This window comes from Pan troglodytes, chromosome 15, assembly GCF_028858775.2.
Source record: "Pan troglodytes isolate AG18354 chromosome 15, NHGRI_mPanTro3-v2.0_pri, whole genome shotgun sequence".
NCBI classification, from domain to species: domain Eukaryota; kingdom Metazoa; phylum Chordata; class Mammalia; order Primates; family Hominidae; genus Pan; species Pan troglodytes.
The window spans coordinates 95,636,026-95,656,196 of NC_072413.2; the positions used below are offsets into that span (position 1 = coordinate 95,636,026).

General features: G+C 41.3%; 1 long non-coding RNA gene across 2 annotated transcripts in view; it reads right to left on the reverse strand.

Moving 5' to 3' along the window:
* Nucleotides 1-966: 966 nt before the first annotated feature.
* LOC104002158 (uncharacterized) overlaps nucleotides 967-20,171 on the reverse strand; it is an 87,834-nt gene continuing 68,629 nt past the window's right edge. The window contains exons 4-5 of one of the 2 annotated variants that reach the window (XR_008539093.2): nucleotides 15,328-15,538; nucleotides 967-2,013 (exon numbers count right to left, since the gene is read on the reverse strand). This is a non-coding gene — a long non-coding RNA (uncharacterized LOC104002158). Of the gene's footprint in view, nucleotides 2,014-11,385; nucleotides 15,539-20,171 lie in introns of those variants that run through there. The other variant, XR_001709319.4, reaches the window with a different exon arrangement.

A 20,171-nucleotide genomic window follows, 5' to 3' on the forward strand; every position in this document is an offset into this window, starting at 1 on the left:
GATTGACTTTACTAACTTGGAAAACACAATAGCTTGGGGGAATACAGATTTAGACAAACACAGCAATTATTGACTGAATCTTCCCTTTTTGAACCTTGTACTCTTAGAGCACAAAGGTGCTTTTCAGTGACCTCTGGGTTCTCTATGGTAAGTTCATTTGCATGACAAGGTTCTTCCTATGTCTTTTCATTTTGTTGTCGAGTTTTTCTGCACCTTTTAACAGTCTTCGCTCTGCCTCTCTTGGTCGTTTAGTTGAGTGTTCTCTAGGGCTAAATCTCAAAAAGACTGTCTTAAACCAGGTTTTCAAACAATTTCAGCTTTCCTCCTTGAGATTGGCATGGCTGCCCAAATAACAATGGCACCATCCACCTTCTCCACTGACATAGTACCAAGCCTGGCAAGATAAGTCATGGATATTCCACTCTTAAAGATGCCTATTCAATCGTGTTTAGAATCTAGTGTGAGCTGCCTGCAATCTTATGCAGTAAACTGATATTGTTGCTGTTTTAGTGAAGTGTTTTCTGGACTAGAAAGACTGCTATAGCAGCATGCAAAATGTAATAGGTTTTCGAACAAAATAATCTACTATGTATGATGAAACATTATGGCTTTTTAGCATTTATTGGTCAGAAAACATCCTGTGTATAAGCTTTTATATTTCTTTGTGAGATGAAAAATTTTAAAAATAAATGTATTGCTCGGTGCATCTTTTAACAAATTGTTCCAGGCAACAGTTATCATTTTTTTCATTTTTCAAATTTGCAGAGATTTTAAAAGATCTTGGAGAAGGGGAGATACTGTGAAACAGGCACTTTTATATACTAGTTACGGGGGGGAATTGGTATAATTTGTATGGAAGGCAATTTGCCAATATGCCTTTGGGGACATTAAATATGTTGGTACCCTTTGACCCAGTAATTCTATTTCCAGGAATTCATTCTAAGCAAGTAATCCAACATAGGTAGCTCTTTTCCATAAATTGGTTTATTTAAACATTACCCGAAATCGTAAAGGAAAAAATATTGGAAATTACCAAATGCCCTTAAACAGGCGAATGATTAGGTAACATTTTGTGCATATGTATTAGGTTACGTTAATAAAGAAATTTTAAGCATATAAAGAAAATGCTTATTGATAAAGGTAAAGGCAAAATAGAGAAAGCAAAATTATGTGAACAGTGTGAACTCAATTCCATAAAATGTATATGCATAGAATATGAAAAGAAATTATAGCAAAATATTTATTATTGGTTATCTCCTGGTCTTAAGATTATACACCATTTTTCCTTTTCTTCTTACTTTTTTTCTGTGTTATAAATATGTAAAATAACTAAAGACATCCTAAGTAGTAAAAATAATTTGACCTAAATTGTGTGTGTGTGTGTGTGTGTGTGTGTGTGTGTGTGTATCAATGAAGAATTTTTTTTTGTTTTTATTTATGTTTTCTTTAGGAAAATAAAATACGTCTAGTAAGAAAGATGAAACAAAGAAAGAGTTGGGGTAAGTTCACATTTTTCAAACCAACTTGTGCTTCTAAAATAAAATTCTGCCTCTCCACACACTGGGTTCCTGGAAGCTGACCAAAATCTGCTCAGTAATATTAACTCCACTTAAAAAAAGGAAGAGAACATATTGAACTGCATTCACTTATGGTCTGGGTGCTTGGAAGAAATCAGTTGGTGAGTACCAAAGTGATGACTGCATGTTTCTATTTGCATTTTGAAAATTGACAGATAATTGAAAGGAATCAGCATATGAAATTTCTCCAAGGAAGCCAGCTGAGAAGCCCGAGGAACCCTGCCTACGGAGGCCTCCTGGTGCCTGAAGTCTGGTTGCAGAATGTTCTAGAACTGTATACCTCTTTAGTTATTGTCGAATAGATTCTCTATCTGTGTGCTGGGGACTGGGAATAGCTCCATCTGGTTGTCCAGTGAGTGCAATAACAACACTCCATATTCAAAGCTTCCTTTCCATCATTTTCTTCAATTACGATTTCTGCAAAATCACTGAGACCCTACATGAGAAATAATCAGAAACAGTAATCCATCTTGGTGCCATTTAAATATCCACAGAGATACTTTGTCAGAGAACAGTCTTGGCAGACATTCTTTTAAAATACATTTATTAGTTTTTTAATTGGAAATGGCAGCAATGGCTTTACCTTAAGCAAATACTCAATATACATATTTTTAAATAATCATGAAGATCAAACAATATTTTAAAGGTTTCAGACATGCACGAAATATACATGCTGATAGATTTTTTAAAAGTGAAATCCATATAGAAGTGTAAAGAAATAGTGAATACTCCCCAGTTAAAAAAAAAGCAATAAAGATATTTGTGGAGGGAGGGAGGAAGGTAGCGAGGGAGAGGGGAAAATTGGGTTAGGGAGCAGAAAGAGAGAATTACAAGAAACGCTAGTAACAAAAGCATGTACTTTTTGTTGTAGCTGTGTAAGTTTGAAAATAAAATACCAATGTGAAAACATAAACCTGAATTTACCACTTCACTCTCCCCCTGGGGTAGGGGTATAGGCACTGAGAAGCAAACAGGATTCATCTGAGAACATCAGTTGCATGTCTCTGTGCTTCAGTGTTCAAGTCTCCCACAAAATGTATTTATTTAGCAAATGTCACCCAAAACAGCTTGGTAGCAGATGAGGTTTATTTAATGGCAGTAAAACAGGTGAAACATTCCCTACATTTTTCGTCTCTGTTTATGTTTCTATCAAAAAAAAAAAAAAAAGTGAGCTAGTTACAGCTCTTTACACACTCACACAGAACCGTGGCATATATTTGAGAAATAACACAAATTTTGCTTAGTAACTGGCTTGGAAAATAGAAATCCCTGTATTTTCTCAAAGCAATTTATGATTTTTCTGTCCAGAGGACAGGATCATCAAATCCAGACTCAACTTCACTTTATTTTTATTTTATTTTATTTTAAATGCTTTCCCTTCAAGATTTGCAATCTCAATTTGGCATCAGTTTTAAGTTCCTTTAAGTCTTACGTTCTCTTCCTATTTTAGCTTTACTATGCTTTGTAGTGTCCTCTCAGTAAGGAAAAAAATCCACCCGATCTCTTCCCCAGCCCTTTCATCTGTAACCTTTCTACAAGTAAATGCTAATTGAAAAAGAAAGAACACCACTAATCTTGGAATTTAAATGCATTTAACAAAACCAATCTCACTCTAAATTGTTGTTTCGCCATTCCCTTTTCCCTAACAGATGTCGAGAAACTGCAATTCCTATTAAGAACACTTGACTGTTTACTCAGCACGAGAACTTCAGCCCCAGCCTGCATCAATCTAAATGCGTTTCGAGACGTCAGGCCCCCGAAAAGTGCAGACGGTTAGTCGGTTATTTTTAAATGTAATCTTCACATAAAAGAATCACTGCACTTTCCCTTTCACTTTGTCATCCCTTCTCTTTTTTAACGATGGCATCAAGCAAAGGCGTAGAAGGGAATTTTATGACCGTTCCATTTAAGTTGCTTTCGGCATGAGCTAGTGGATTTGTCATGCGGCGAATTAAATTATTAGTTAAGTTTGTAAATTGATTGGGAAAATAATGTGCTGTCCGATATTCTACAGCCTACAGGCTTAACATGAGGGATGGAGTTGTGATTGCTTGATGGTGTGTGCATGTGTGTGGTGCCGCAGATAGAGAGGTTGAGGCAAAAGGAGTGTTATGTTGGGGTTTCGGGCTTGGCAAGGGCTGGTGGGCGGGAACGAGAGGAACCTCGTGTCCACATCTGAATCTTGAAAACCCTTGCATTCACTTGGCCTGATCCTCAGAGCATCGTATCATATTTGTCATTTGTTTAAAAGCACTTGTTCAGCAGTTGGCATGTAACATACATATATTGCACACGCAAGCTGCGTGATTTTGCTGTGCTGTGTTTGCACCCGGTTTCCGGGGCCCTTGTCATCTTGCCAACACCAAGCTGCACAATTTGGAAAGATGTATTTTCAGAATTCTCGGCATTTTCACATGTTTTCCCTTTCCAGTTCACTGTCCCTCTTACTCAACTTATTAAGAATGGAAGAGAAAAAAAAATGCAGATGACGAAATAGCATTAACTTAAAACTGGAAAGAACATTCCCTGTTTGGAATGAAAGGGAAACTTGTGCATGTGTGGGACCCCTGATGATATGCCAGGCATATCGAGTATACCGCAGGATCACCTGGAGTCTGCACAGCATCTGAGTGTCATGACTCTTGCTTGCTCCATTTTATAGATGAGAAAACTGAGGATCTACAAGGTTGATTCGACTTCAAAGCTGATCTGTTAAAGATGCCAGGCCAGCACTGAAGCTTATGCTTCATTAACAAAACCACACAGACTTCCCTTTCTCATTCCTTTTTAAAAATCTTTAAATCATGCTGCTATAAAGACACATGCACACGTATGTTTATTGCGGCATTATTCACAATAGCAAAGACTTGGAACCAACCCAAATGTCCAACAATGATAGACTGGATTAAGAAAATGTGGCACATATACACCATGGAATACTATGCAGCCATAAAAAATGATGAGTTCATATCCTTTGTAGGGACATGGATGAAATTGGAAACCATCATTCTCAGTAAACTATCGCAAGAACAAAAAACCAAACACCGCATATTCTCACTCATAGGTGGGAATTGAACAATGAGATCACATGGACACAGGAAGGGGAATATCATACTCGGGGGACTGTGGTGGGGAGGGGGGAGGGGGGAGGGATAGCATTGGGAGATATACCTAATGCTAGATGACGAGTTAGTGGGTGCAGCGCACCAGCATGGCACATGTATACATATGTAACTAACCTGCACAATGTGCACATGTACCCTAAAACTTAAAGTATAAAAAAAAAAAAAAAAATCTTTTTAAAGAGATATTGGAACCAGCTGGGAGTAGTGGCTCTTGCCTGTAATTCCAGCACTTTGGGAGGCCAAGGCAGGTGGATCATTTGAAGTCAGGAGTTCAAGATCAGCCTGGCAAACATGGTGAAACCTCATCTCTACTAAAAATATAAAAATTTGCCAGGAGTGCTGGTGTGTGCCTGTAATCCCAGCTACTCAGGAGGCTGAGGCAGGAGATTCGCTTGAGCCTGGGAAGCTGAGGTTGCGGTGAGTGGAGATCAAGCCACTACAGTCCAGTCTGGGTGAGAGAGTGAGACCATGTCTCAGAAAAAAAATAAATAAATAAAAAGATACTTGAACACATACGTTAAGTCTTTTATCACGTGGTAAGCTTCTGAAGGATGGACGCTTGTTCTGCTTTAACTGTGTCCAGTCCCCAGCACTTGTTCCCTCCTGCTAGCCATATATTAGAGGTCAAATGATAAATTACAGAATTGCTAAGTGCATTCATTGCTAGAGTTGCAGTCACACCAGCCTCCTCTGTGTGATTTCCAAGCAGACGTTAATTCTGCTGGCCTGTAATATACAAAAGAAATATCGGCGGGCGGAGGGGAGGCATTTGGGACCTGGCCTGGCCTCCAAGTCCATTCATTGGTGTGTCTGGTTCAGACTGAGAACCATCTTCTCTCACGTGTTCTAATTGATTTTCACGCCTTTGAGTTTGACTATGTGCCTGAGCTGGGTGAGAACAGGCCTGAATTTGGAGGTTGGAAGTCCAGGCCAGCTGGCGGTTCTGGGCTCTAGAATCCAGGGCCCTAGGTCTGTACGTCACTCTGGCGGTTCTGGGCTCTAGAATCCAGGGCCCTAGGTCTGTACGTCACTGTCAAGTAGCTTCAGGAGGGTTATCTTGCCCAAGAGTCCGTGTCCTCCTCATGATGGCAAAAAGTAACAGTCCCTCCGTCCACCTCCATCTCTCAAGGATACTGCAAAGTACAGTGGCTTGTCTGGTAAATGTACTGTAAGTTCCAGTTACATTTAGTACAAATGATAAATTTAGGAATTCAAACAAGGTGCAGTGCCTCAAACTAGCACCACGGGCTTTTCCCTTTTCCTCCTGCCTCGGGCTTATTGTCTGCCTGTCCCTCTGCTGGGTTCCCTGCCTCCCTTCTCTTTCTTCCTGTTTGCTGCTCAGTCTTCAGTTCCTATCCTCCAGCCCCTGCATCTTCCATCTTCCTTTCTTAACTCTCTTTCCACTTTCCTTAGGCCTCCATTCCCCCTCCCTTATTTGCAAATCCTGTTCTCAGGCTTTGCTTGTTCTTGGTAAGGCGGAGCAATGGACATGGCACTCCTGAGAGGCACAGGAGGAAGCACTTTCTGTTGTCTTGAGGGAGGACGGGCTCCCAGGAATCACAGCTCACCCCAGGGGTGTTTTGATGAGGTCGAACTGGCTTGGAGCAGAATGCTAGTTAGGTTTTATGTACTCGAGATGCTTAGATACCTACAATCCTTCTGCCCTGGCTGAAAGGCTTGGCCCTAAATATCTCTGGAGAGTCAGAAGGAGGAATCCAAGCTTTGGTGGTCTCTCTGGCACAGCATTTGCATATGCTAAGTGTATCAGGCTAGTTTTCTGCTTGTAATCTTCGAGTTTCCGGAGACTAGATCACAAGAAGAGGAGGTGAATGTGGCAAGGGAGAGGAAGGGAGACATTAAGATTTAAAATCTTAAAATAGTTTAGACCAATTCCTTCCTTTTATGTAGGAAGAAATCAATCTCAGAGAGTTCAAGAGAACTTTCGCAGACTCACAGAACAAAAAAGAGGAGAAAAATCCAAACCTATGTTTCTTGATGTTTGTTTGTTTTCTCCATTCTATACTAATAGAAATGGAAAGGGAAAGAAGAAGAAATTAAATCAGGAGATGAGACGGAAGAAGAGAAATCAGAGGATCTAGTTCAATTGTTCTTTCCAAGCAATCCATTGGCTAAACCCCACTTGCTGGATTTAGAATTAAAGGACCAAGTAATGAGCCATATGAAATTGAACAAGCCATTTGAATTCTCCCACTTCCGTATCCCTTATCCACCCAGCAACACATTAGAGCATTCTTTCGATTCTTCCTTTAAAAGATCCAGATTGAAATTTGATATTGTTTGGATTTGTGCCCCCACCAAATCTCGTGTTGAATTGTAATCCCCAGTGTTGGAGGAGGGGCCTGGTGGGAGGTGCTTGGATCACGGGGGTGGACTTCCCCCTTGCTGTTGTTGTGATAGTGAGTGAGTTCTCAGGAGATCTGGTTGTTTAAAAATGTGTAGCACCTTCCCCCTTCTCTCTCTTTCTCCTGCTTCAGCTACGTAAAATATGCCTGCTTCTTCACCTTCCACCATGATTGTAAGTTTCCTGAGGCTTCCCCAGCCATGCTTCCTGTACACCCTGGGGAACCATGAGCCAATTAAACCTCTTTTCTTTATAAATTACCCAGTCTTAGGTATCTCTTTATAGCAGTACAAGAATAGCCTAACACAAAATTCAACTAGCACTGAATTTACCTACCTTATCCCCTACAATGTATAAGCCAGGAATAATTCAATACTTCCAATTAGTTTTTGAGTAATTTTCACTATCTCATTTTACAGACAGTGAGACTGAACTTGAAGCTTCCTACATGTGTACCTTTTTTTTTTTCATTTAGGGGAAGCAAACTGAGTGTGATGGAAAGAACACAAACTTTAGAATCAGGTGCATTTTTTTTTTTTTTTTAAACCACTTTCTGTGTTTCTCAGCACTAGTAATGACGCTAAACTTCAACTTTCTCAGCTGTCAAAGGAAATAAGGAAGCTGACCCTGAAGAAATAATGGGGGCTAAGTGGGAGCGTGTACCTGGAAGCCCTCACTAGAGGAGTTGACTCTCCAGGAGGTGAAAGTGAGAGAAAGACACACATCACCTGCTGTACTTCCATTTGGAGCTTGGTTCTTAAGGTGGGTGAACAGAGTAGATAAAGAAAGATTACAAAATCTTCCTACATATGTAATTTCATTCTGTTCATTCAGAGAATTAAACTGAGCCCCCACTAGGATTGAGTCATGCTTCCTGGTTTTGAAACTGTCAGAATGCTTGAGAAAACAACAACAAACAACTATTACTGGTGGGCGAAGAAACGAGAAAGTTCTTAATGAGGCAAAAACAATGGCTGCTAGAGCAAGCTCTGGTCCCACAGAGCACTAATGGTCCCCACGCATTCCCGGGCTCCTGCTGTGCAGTGGGCCCCCTGGGCCTCACGTGTAAAAGCAAAAAGGAAAGAAATAGAACCATGAAATGCATAGTGTATCTATGGAAGCATCTTATCCGTAGCCTCAGAAAAAAAAATGAGAAGAATGAATAGGAGGTCAGTTAACTGTAATAACTTCAAGTCTATGTTCCCAGATAAGGATCCAGGTGGTCCCTGTGTAGAAAATAATAAAGAAATGCATGGTCTACTGTTGCATAGGCTTTTGGGAGGATTTGGGAAGTGTAAGAATTACAGGCTCTGGGCCGGGCGCGGTGGCTCACGCCTGTAATCCCAGCACTTTGGGAGGCCGAGGCGGGTGGATCACGAGGTCAGGAGATTGAGACCATCCCGGCTAACATGGTGAAACCCCGTCTCTACTAAAAATACAAAAAATTAGCCGGGCGTGGTGGTGGGCGCCTGTAATCCCAGCTACTCGGGAGGCTGAGGCAGGAGAATGGCATGAACCCAGGAGGCGGAGCTTGCAGTGAGCCGGGATAGCGCCACTGCAGTCCAGCCTGGGCGAAAGAGTGAGACTCCGTCTCAAAAAAAAAAAAAAAAAAAAAAGAATTACAGGCTCTGCTGCAACCTTGCCAGGCATCGACAAGGTTGCCCAAGAACCCTTGTGCAAAAACACAACCAGACTTTCCAAAGCCCCTGCAAATGCTTCACTGGCATTCAGCTTTGTTGAAAACAAAACAATCAAAAAAGTAGTTCAAGTTTGCTATTACAGCCTTCTTGCCTCCCTTCCCTCACACAAAATAGCCCTGAGCCCAGCCCCATTGTTGTGAGAGCCTGCCCACCTCTCACTTTGCACTTCTCTGTCCTGTGTATCCCCTTGGCTTGCCTTTCCCATTTCCGTGTCTGACCCATCCTTCACATTGTGAATGTATCTTTCACTGGGAGCCCCTGGACTCCTTTAGCCCTAGGCTGCCTCCCCGCTGCCTGGGATCTGCAGGGCCTCCTCTGCTGCACTGACTTCTTCTTCTAAATTGCAGTTCTTTCTTCCCCGGGACAGTCTCCCCCGGACCAACCCTGGGTTGGTTCTGATGACACTAGCACACTTCTGCAAGTCTCAGTTCTGCGTGTGCCAAGCAGAGTGTCGGGTACATTCATGAATGTTCACGCACATATGAGTGGACATACAGGAGCCACTGCTCTGGAGTGTCTACCAGAGGGGCATTCACTGCAGCTCTGTGCCTTCAAGGCTGGGCTCTGTGCTAGGCTTTCTGCCTTGTGCTTTTGAAACCACGTGGCTTAGGTTGGAATTCTGGCTCGGCCACTTCCTGGTTGTGACCTTGGATGAATTCCTTAAATTCTTGGTACCCCACCTGTTTCCTCACCTGTCAAGTGGAGAGATTCCTCACCAAATGAAGAGACTAACGCTACATATCTCCCTGGGTGTTGTGAGGGTTAAATGAGTTGATACATATAAAATACAGAACCAGGCCCAGGCATTGTTAGTGTTTATTACAGGCCAGCACTTTGGATTTAGAGGACATGGGCAGAGAGGCTTGGAGAGATTCATCAGTCCAATTGCTGCCCATGCAGGTCCAGGAACTCAAGTTCAGAGAGGCCCAGAGCCTGTGTCAAGCCAGTTTGGTGACAGGCTCAGACAAGACTCTGACTCTTTGTGGACAGTGGACATTATCGTGTGTGTGTGTGTGTGTGTGTGTGAGAGAGAGAGAGAGAGAGAGACATACAGAGAGGTGGGAGGATGGAGGGTTAGGGAGAGAAGACAACGCCAGCCTGTTTCCCAATCTGAGCAGATTTCTAATTAGGATAACATTCAGTGATTCTTACAAGAAAATATAAGAAAGGAGGAACTCATCTCTGGGCCTGCTTAGAAGTACGCGGTGGCAGAAGGTAATCAAGCTTCCTTGAACCTCTGCAACTGCTCAGCTCAGAATCTGGCACGAGCTATCTTTGTTTCCCTATCTTTTCCTGAAGCCTTTAGCAATCGCTAACAATCCTATTTACCCTGTGTACCAGACAAACACTGTTACCGTCGCCATCTCACTATTTTTATCTAATATTGAAATTTCTCTTCCTAAGAGCAGCCCTGAATACATTATGATATCTGCTGAATAAATGATGTGCGTAATATACTGTGCAGAGATGGTATTTATGAAACCCAGGTCTAGCTAAAAAGAAGGATTCATTCAGTTCTCATTTGAAAGGAAATTCAATTGGATAAATTTTCAAGAAAGCAAAGTCATGTATTTTCTTTTAAACATCCATACAAACTTTTGGATTCAAGGCCAATTTCTTCCTATCCCTCCATGAGAGAGAGTGCCCTGCCATTTGTAACATATTTTTTGTTTCCTACAGAAACCGAGGTTGTCTCCGTGTTCCTATGTGAGGCTTGTCCCATTAGTACCATCATCATCTTAGTAGAATAAATATAATGATATGTCAAACACATTTAACAGTGTCTGAGACATTACAAATCACTCTCTCTAAATGTCTCTGAGTTAAAGGGGCTTTAAAGCCTTCCCATTTTGCAAGGGAGGAGGCTGTACAACAATAGAAAGTGCTAGGAAGTGGATCGCTGATTTCTCAATGGCCCTTCCAGCTCTATGAGGTGTTTTAATATTCATCACACAATTTTCTTTCACCTCTTATACTTGGTGTAGAGTAGCCATAGTGATGGTAGCAGTTATGGTATTAATAAAACTATTCTTTGCTTATTACAACAGTTTATAAAGTACCACTCTCTAGTGATACATTGGGGGACTGAGGTCAGAAGAAAAAAAGTGGGTAATTTGTGCAAGTTCCCATGAGGAATGAATGAGGAACCCTAGTTCAGCTCAGGACTTGTGCTCCTGATGGCAAGTCCGCCGTCTGTCTTTGTGAGTGTGTGCTGCTGCTGCTGCTGCTGTGTTTGTCTTTCCCTTGGGGCTTTGACCCTCGTGATTCTGACTTGGGAAGCCAAAATCTGGTCAGCTTTGTTTACACAAAATTAAAAGTCAGAAAGTCAAGTGCATGGTTAAAGAAGTGCTAATCCGGCCGGGTGCAGTGGCTTATGCCTGCAATCTCTGCACTTTGTGAGACTGAGGTGGGTGGATCACTTGAAGTCTGGCCAACATGGTGAAACCCCATCTGTTCTAAAAATACAAAAATTAGCCGGGCGTGGTGGCATGGGCTTGTAATCCTCCCAGCGACTTGGGAGGCTGGGGTGGGAGAATCCCTTGAATCCAGGAGGCGGAGTTTGCAGTGAGCCTAGATCACGCCACTGCGCTACAGCCTGGATGACAGACTGAGACTTTGTCTCAAAAAAAAAAAAAAAAAAGAAGAAAGAAAGAAAAGAAGTGCTAACCCTCCTTTCTGAGTTTCCTCATCCTAGGATTTTACCTCTACATTCATTCAATCTGCCCTTAAAGACAAGAAAAAAAAGAAGGCTTGAAACAATAACAACAACACTGCAAAACTTTCAGGAATTTTCTAAATAAATGTCTTTCTTTTTCAGATGGGGAAAACGATTTTGCAGGTGAAACTCAGAAAGATGAAGCAGCTTTCCAGAACCACAAAGCGAACCGAGGGCAACATGAGGACGAAGACTCAGGTCTCTTTATTCTTCTCAAAGTGATCTTTCCATTGTGTCGCAAGGCTGCTACTTGGCGATCTTCCGAACATTAGGACAAAGTAACTCACCAATCAGGGGTTTACTGCCTTACCTGCCGAATCTATTAGCCTCCCCAGACCTCAATCCTACCCCCCATAAGATGGATCACAGAAGGTTAGCAAAATGGCTTAAAGAGTCTTTCTTTTTTCAGCATCTCAGGGCCTGATGACAAAAACATGCTCAGAGCTGCATTCCCCAAAGCAAGAGTCATGTGGGCAGGCACAGGGGCTGGGTGCAAAGGAAGGTCAAAGAAGTTTGGAAAAATTCTGTTTTCAATCATTTCTTTGCAGCAGATTTAGAAGGATCATGTGCACTATGTGAATACCCTAGAGGGACAAGCTATGAAGTATTTCCCAACTTATTTGTGTAGAGACTTTTTTTTTTTTTTTTTTTTGCAAAGAATATCTTGCAGTACTAACGATCTGTGGATAATACTTCAAGTAAGGATGCTTTAGACCACTGGTCAACAAATTATGGTCCACAGATCAAATATGTCTTGCAAATAAAGTTTTATTGCTGCACAGACACACTTGGAATGCAGAGACTAAGTGGCCCACAGAGTCAATATTTACTACCCGGTTCTTTAGAAAAGAAGTGTGTATCCCCTTTAGAGAATAGTACTATGGGCTCCTTGTACTTTTTATTGTAACTTAGAGCCTCAGCATTAGTTACCATAAATGTTGGAGACAGAACATTTTCCCTCCTTCCTAACAGTACAATGGAGTCTATCCACTGAGATGGTTGTTATGGACACATGCTTAGAGTTTTCACTTACAGTCCATCTAAGCATCCATTCACAGATGATATGGTTTGGCTATGTCCCCACCCAAATCTCATCCTGAATTGTAGCTCCCACAATTCCCATGTTTCACGGGAGGGACCCAATGGGAGGTAACTGAATCATGGGACGGGTCCTTCCCACGCTGTTCTTGTGATGGTGAATTAGTCTCACAAGATCTGATGGTTTCATAAAGGAGAGTTCCCCTACACACTCTCTTTCTCTTTGGCTGCTGCCATCCATGTAAGATATGACTTACTCCTCCTTGCTTTCCACCATGATTGTGAGGCCTCCCCAGCCATGTGGAAATGTGAGTCCATTAAACCTCTTTTATTCATAAACCAGTCTCAGGTATGTCTTTATTAGCAGTATGAGAACAGACTAATACACAGATAAGTTAACTAAGACTTGCTTGTAAACGTGACAAACTTGAGATCATATAGATGGCCCAATTCCAGGGCTGGGGTGCTTACATCCACTGCATAATGGCCTTGTCCACTTCTTGCTAAGTGGGAGAAACTGGGATGGAAAGGCTAGTTCTCTATTGGAAACTGCATCCAGATTGGAGGCCCATTCTAAGTTTCCCAGTGAAGAGGAATTGCAATTGAGCTTCTGCCTGTGTCATTCCAGGGCACACTAACATTTGCTATAGGTTTACATCTAACCTTAAATTTGTAGTTTTTTTTTCTTTTGTTGCAGATTGGTTTTCAGTGAACTGAATACTAAAAAGATATTATAGAGAGAAACAACCCGCCTGGCTGATTGTTTCTTCCCAAAATGGATGTGATGATGAGTGAACGCTTTCATTTACATAAACAATCAGTTGAAAGGCCCTCACCAAATGTGAGCATTCATATTTGATGACATCCTGATTATAACCATAAATAACAATATTTTCATTGTTGGGTAATAAACATCATTATCCAGTGTGTTTTAGGTGAGTGGGCACTTAACGGGGTAAGAAGGAGATGATCAGGAAGATTAAGGTGAGAGCTCAATAAGATGAGAAGAGATAACCTTGCAAATTTAAGGTGTGCAATAAACATCTTTGCCAAGGGCCTGTTTTTCAATACAATTAGGTTTTTTGACTCAAACCAGATAACTTGTGCAAATAAAAAGTATCACAGCAGAAAAATCTTTTAATCACCCTGCAAGCCTGTGTCAAAGGACAAAATGTGCCAGGTTCTGCCTGTGGTGAGCTCATGGTCTGGCGAGATGACCAGAGCACTCATACACAAGCCATGACAGTGCAGTGTGAAAAAAGTGTCAGAACAAAGAAAACAAGTTTCTGTGGGTCTCTTTCTGTGCAGGTGTTCTATGATCCTGTGATTCTGATTTCATTGTTTTGTTCTTTTGCTTTGTTTTGTCTTTGGTTGCTTATTTTTAAATTTCAATTTCTGTAGTTTTAAATTATTGTATTCACGTAGGATATACCTTCATAAAGCTCATTAACCTTCAGCATACAGGTTGGTGAATTTTTATATATAAGCACACTTATGTGACCACCAACTAGATCAAGACACAGGATATTCAGTACCCCAAATGTGGACACTTTATTTATTTTATTATTATATTTTTTTTGTGAGACGGAGTCTGGCTCTGTCACCCAGGCTGGAGTGCAGTGGCGCCATCTCGGCTCACTGCAAGCCTCGCCTTCTGGGTTCATGCTGTTCTCCTGCCTCAGCCTCCTGAGTAGCTGGGACTACAGGCGCCCACCACCACACCCAGCTAATTTTTTTGTATTTTTAGTAGAGACAGAGTTTCACTGTGTTAGCCAGGATGGTCTTGAACTCCTGACCTCGTGATCCACCTGCCTTGGCCTCCCAAAGTGCTGGGATTACGGGCGTGAGCCACCGTGCCAGTGAATTGTTTTAAACCTCAAAGCAGTGTACCTTATAAATAAACAAAGGAAAATAAAATTACAGAGACCAAAAGAAAAATAAATTCTAAAAAGATTATCAGCCAGGTGTGGCGGCACACACCTATAGTCCCAGCTACTCGGGAGGCTGAGGCAGGAAGATCCTTGATCCCAGGAGTTTGAGGCTGCAGGGAGCTATGATCACTGTGCTGCATTCCAGCCTGGGTGACAGGGTGACACCCTGTGTCAAAATAAAATAAAAGAATAAGATTATGAAAAAGGCAGTGGACATGAGCATAGGCGTTAGCACAGAGACAAATCCAAAACCTGGAGCTGGCATCCACAACCTGTGAGTCCCTAGAAAATGCATCTCATCTCTTTGAGACTCAGTTTCCCCAACTGCAAATCACCAATGACAATACCAAATTGGGAGGATAAGAACTGTGAGATTGATAGGGAGAGTTGTGCAGGTAACTGTAGTAGGACTGGTAGAAGCCCCCCATGATGTGGCCCACAATGAGAGGTCAGGAAATATTTGCTAGTCCTATGATGAGAAGACAGCAACAATGCAGAGGTTCCACTTTGCAGCAGGTCAATAGTTTGTATGGCCTCTAAGTTATGGATTTACTTGTTCAAAGGAAATGCCATTCATAAGGGAAGAAGAACATGTCATTGATGAGTTGTGAAGAAGGTCCTTGCTTCTCCGTCACTTCTGCCATGATTGTAAGTTTTCTGAGGCCTCCCTGGCCATGTAAAACTGTGAGTCAATTAAACCTCCTTTCTTTATAAAATACTCAATCTCGGGTATTTCTTTATATCAGTGTGAAAATCGACTAATACATACAGCATGAGTGTCTAAGCCTCTCTGAGCCTTGCTTTTCTCATTGTTATGGGGAGGTAGTGGAATCTGTGCTCCAGGCTAGTTGGGAGAGTTAAATGAAGTGTTATATTACCTCCTGGTCCATGGTAAACACTTCCCAAATGTTGACTTCTCCTTCTTCATTCTGAAAGCAGACAATTGGGAGAAAAGCTCTGTGGTTTTTTTTTCTCCTTTGCAAACTCCAGTACATTCTCTCTGACAAATCAGGACCACAAAGAGAGAGTTGATGGGAGAGATGAATGAAGCGCCAGTTCTTGCCTCTTCTTTTAATTCAAGTTTTATCTCTATGGATAAGCATCATCAGACACTGGTCAAACATTTTATGGTTTAGAAAGGAATTATAATTCAGAGAAAGAAAATTACTTAAAAGGAAAGAAGTAGTTACAAAATAAGTTCTCTCGTTCTATGTATCTTTTTATTTTGTACACTAATTTCTGGATATGTCTGTTAATCAGCATTTAGCTGTTTTCCAACAGGTACAATTATTTTGTCAAAGGTCATAGGGTTTTTTTGTAGTTTTTTTTAAATTAATCTTTGAAAATAAAGTTAATTTACAGTTTATTAACTTAGATTACTAGAAATCACTCCCACGGGCTTTTCAACTGCAACAAAACCTCAGAAAAGTGAATTTTTAAGACTAATTTGTAAGACTTAAAAACATTAATAGCTATCATTGAATCAGCGGGAGAAAAAATAGACTGTCTATTCTCTCCCTCTGCATTCAGAACCAAGGTTTTGTATTTTCCCCATAAACATTCAGAATCTGATTTTCCTGTTCTTTTTTCCCTCAAAACAAATGGCGATTTTCCATGATGACGATAATTATATAGCACCTAAGGGCTTAAAAACACACTCACTTTCAGGCTGTCTATGAACATGCTCTTAGCTCACTCCTGAGAAGAAAGGAGTTTTATTGACAAACTGTTTTTCAGTTGAATGAATTGAAGCTCAGGGAGGTGGGCTGGCTTAATCAAGCTCAGGTGGCTACAAGTGGTTGAGGCAGGTCTGAGAACTGAGGAAGGAACCAAGGCTGTGCACTTCCCTGTGATTAAAAAGATGGTGTCTAAATTGTACGTACTGAACAACCAAATTGAAGATAGCCCTGTCCCAATACCTAGGTCCCCTCTCTTCTCAGTCCTCCCCATCTTTAAAGCCCCAGGAAGGTATGCCCAGATTTTGAGAATTGACTACGTCATTCCAAGCCTCAGTCCAAAGTGACCAGTTGAGTGTTTCCCAAGGGCCACAGTGCAAGAAAGCAGAGTGGGCATCTCCTATTTGAAATTCAGGTCCTTCCCCTGACATGCATTAACCATGTGATCTTGTCCAAATTGCTACTTCTTTTTGACCCTAATTTTCCCATAGGTAGACAGGAAGAACAATATCCACCTAGCAGCATGATTATAAGTATTAAATAAAACAATGTGTGCAAATGTATGAGGATCAGAATTAAGCATATAATAGATGCTTAATAAGTGCTATCCCAATTTCTCCCTTCTCTGGAATGAGTTCACTTTGCTTGAACACATTGATGTTGATAGGCATATATGGAAAATGTGAGGTCTGGTGAAGCAGGGGTTGCAGGAGGTCGGCAAACCTGACTCTCCTTCTTCCTGAGAACATGGCAGACCACATTAACTGGCCTCCTTTGCAGTTAGGCATTGCTGTGTGGCTCTGGATATGATGAAGAAAATGATGGTGAATTTAAAAGGATGGTTCTTTTCCTTCAGGAACACACATTAAGAATGAACTTCAGCAAGCAATAAACTTCAGATCTGGCCAATCATTGATAGTTGGGAGTTTACCTGTTATAGTGGCTAGTGTTACCTTATCCAGTACTTACCCATGCAACGTGGTTCATTCACTTAGAAATAGCTCACACATTTACATACACAGCAACGTGTGCACACACAAAGACACACACACACACCAGAAATTTAACATTTTTGTGGATACAGTGAATGTTTTATGGAATTTTAAAAATTCTTGATAGTATCAAGAATTCAAAAATTTATACTTGGAGAGACCTTCAGAGGCCAATTGAGAATTTCCCTTTTATAGCTGTCTTGCAGTTGACCACCCACTGCTTGAACCTCTCCTCTGATATGGTGCCCACTGTCTCCCATGAAAATTCCTGGCCAAGACAGCTCTAAGTGTTACAATGTGGGCTTCATGACAAGATCAGAGCTGCCTTCTCTAATGCCTAGCCATTCACCAGGGCTCCACCCTCTGAGAACCAACAGCCTGCTTGTTTTCCTATAGAAAATCCCCTTAAATAATTGAAAATATAGCCAGTTCCTCCATAACCTTTGTTTTGAAAGTGCACTTTTGTTTAATGTGATTGATGTCATAAGGAACAATGCAACATTACAAAACTACACCTAGCTAGATGGAGCCACATAGAAATGTGAGACAACTTACCCTCCCATCTCAGGTCACCCTTCCTCCGTCACTTCACAATAACTCACAAGCCTCCCCACTTCCCAGGCCCCCTTCCACAAGCAAGCTTCAGCCCTTTCTCAAAGTTAGTGTTGCATGTATTGTAGCATGCATATATTTATTAACTACTTAACTGGTGCAAAACGGCAGTATCTCTTCTATAAGGTCACATATTTTTAAAAATGTATCCCTGATGAAGTTTTTGAATGTTGTGCCCTAGCCTAATTTCCTCTCTAATCCCTGGGATTGTGAGTGATTTTTAGGAAAACAGATGTCACAGTGTGGCAGAACTGACTGTAGAACTTGCCTCTTCCTTTGGCTTGTTGATGAGATAGGAGAGTATTTGTCATTAAGGTACATCTTCACATTCTCTCAATAGAAAAGAACCTTGCACCAGGCTTGGCCTGGTGCTGGAAACTCAATGATGAGTAAACACAAGTAGTTCTTGTGTTTCCAGAGCTTACAGATTATAGTCCTCCCAACCTCTCAATTCTCCTAGGAAGAAGAACAAATAGACAAACAAAGGAGGATGACAATGAAATGGTGTAATTTCTGGCTCAGCTAATCCAACCACTGAAAACAGAGAAAAAGGAGATAATTCATGTTGGTGGGTCACTTGCACCAGTGCCTATGCCAGGTGTTTATATAACCATTAAGTCCATTCAGTCCAGCTACAAGCCCTGGGGTGAGCTTTACATCTTTCATTTTGGAAGTGAGGGACTGGGGAGTTTTAGCATCTTCTGAAGACCTAGGGCTCAAATCCCATTGAGCTCTGACACTAATTCTTATGTATTTTCCAATATATCATGATTTTCCCCAGTGTGCTTTCTGCCTTACCCAGTGTCTACTCTGTTGAATTAAGGACCAAATATGTTTTTGATGCTGACGGTTCTTTGCATGGTGTTCACATATTAGCCAGGAAAGTGGGAGTTGGAACTACCAAATAAAAGTAGGCAGGATTTGCCTGACCAGGGAGGGCAAAAGACAAATACAAGTATGTAGATTATTAACAGATATTATTTGACTTCAAGCCCAATTCAGAACTAATAAAGTTTGCATAATTCATACAATCATAAAATGAAACATTTTGCAAAATTGCATCACATATGGAAGTGATGACCTATCATCTAGTATCTATGAAGTGCAAGGGTGATTTCAAAGCTGTATTTCAAGGGGCCTTTGAGAGATCATTTGGGGCCAGAAATGGCCAATATAGTGGAGTTGTGGCCATTTCGTGCCGGCATGGCAACTAAAAGCTGGAACTGCAGCCAGGAATGCAGTAAAAAGAGACTATGCATCCTGTTTCTACGACTTATATTCATCACCGCAGACAACCAGGTAATTCAATTATCTTTGGCCTTGGAAGTCTGTGTCATGTGGTTTATGTGCCTTTCTCTATCAGTCCCTGTTGTTCCGTCAGACCTGAGGGTGGTGGCCCTGGGCTGGATGGAGGAGGGAGAGCACTGGTGTGTACATGGACAGGAGGCTAAGAAGAAGAATCTGTGTTATTTACTCTGAAAGTGATGACAATGATCTCGTGGTCCAGAATGCATTGTCCCTTGGAGCCCCCAGTAAGAATAACATAATTCACTTTTATAGCATCACATTTTATACAAACTCTTTTGTTGGTGAAGAAAAATGTCTCATCTGACATGATTGCAGGGGAACTCTCCTTGTGTTCTTTCTCTCCCTTGCCCCTAATATTCTTGCACCCATCTATAAGAGCACATAAAATGTGTGGCATGCAGGGTTGTAATGAGATGGCAGATTTTTTCTAACATCAGAATTTCAATAAGGATGAAATTTGCCTCCAAAAGAGGACAGTGATCTTTTCACAAACACTGTCCTTTGTCCTGAGGCACACAAAATCCCCAAATCCCTAAAATATTTCATCTGAAGATAAGATAATTTTGCTCTAGCTTAGGCTGAAAAAGAAAGAAGGGGGAAAAGCCATCTATCAGATGCAGCCAGAAAAGTCCTGTTGCTTAGGGAGAAGGTAAATTAAAGGCTCCTATCTTATCTGTATTTCAATTAAAATCTTATTTTTGGTCCCCGGCAGTGCAATCCGTTGAAGTCTTTCCAAGTAAAAAAAAAAAAAAAAAAAAAAAAGCCATTTCAGTAGGTGGACGTTAAAGAAATCTTTAATGGGTATGTTCTACATGTGATATGGGCTACTTTTCATGTAGGGGAGAAATGACATGAACAATATTTTGAAAGAGATATGAAATTTACAAAAGTCAGAAGGGCAATGGATGCATTACCCTGGTGAATTCTTTCTCACAGGGTTTTTTTATTCACTGAACCCCATTAGAATATCTGCTAACCCACCCCTGATACTTAAGAAATTATAGCTAAAGAGGTTGGGGGAGGAGATCCAGGAAAGGGAGTTAGGAACTGTCTGAATATCTCGTTATCAAAATCCTTTTGAGGCACTGAGATCAGGACTGGGTTTATCACAACAAAGCAGGCAGAAAGAAAGAA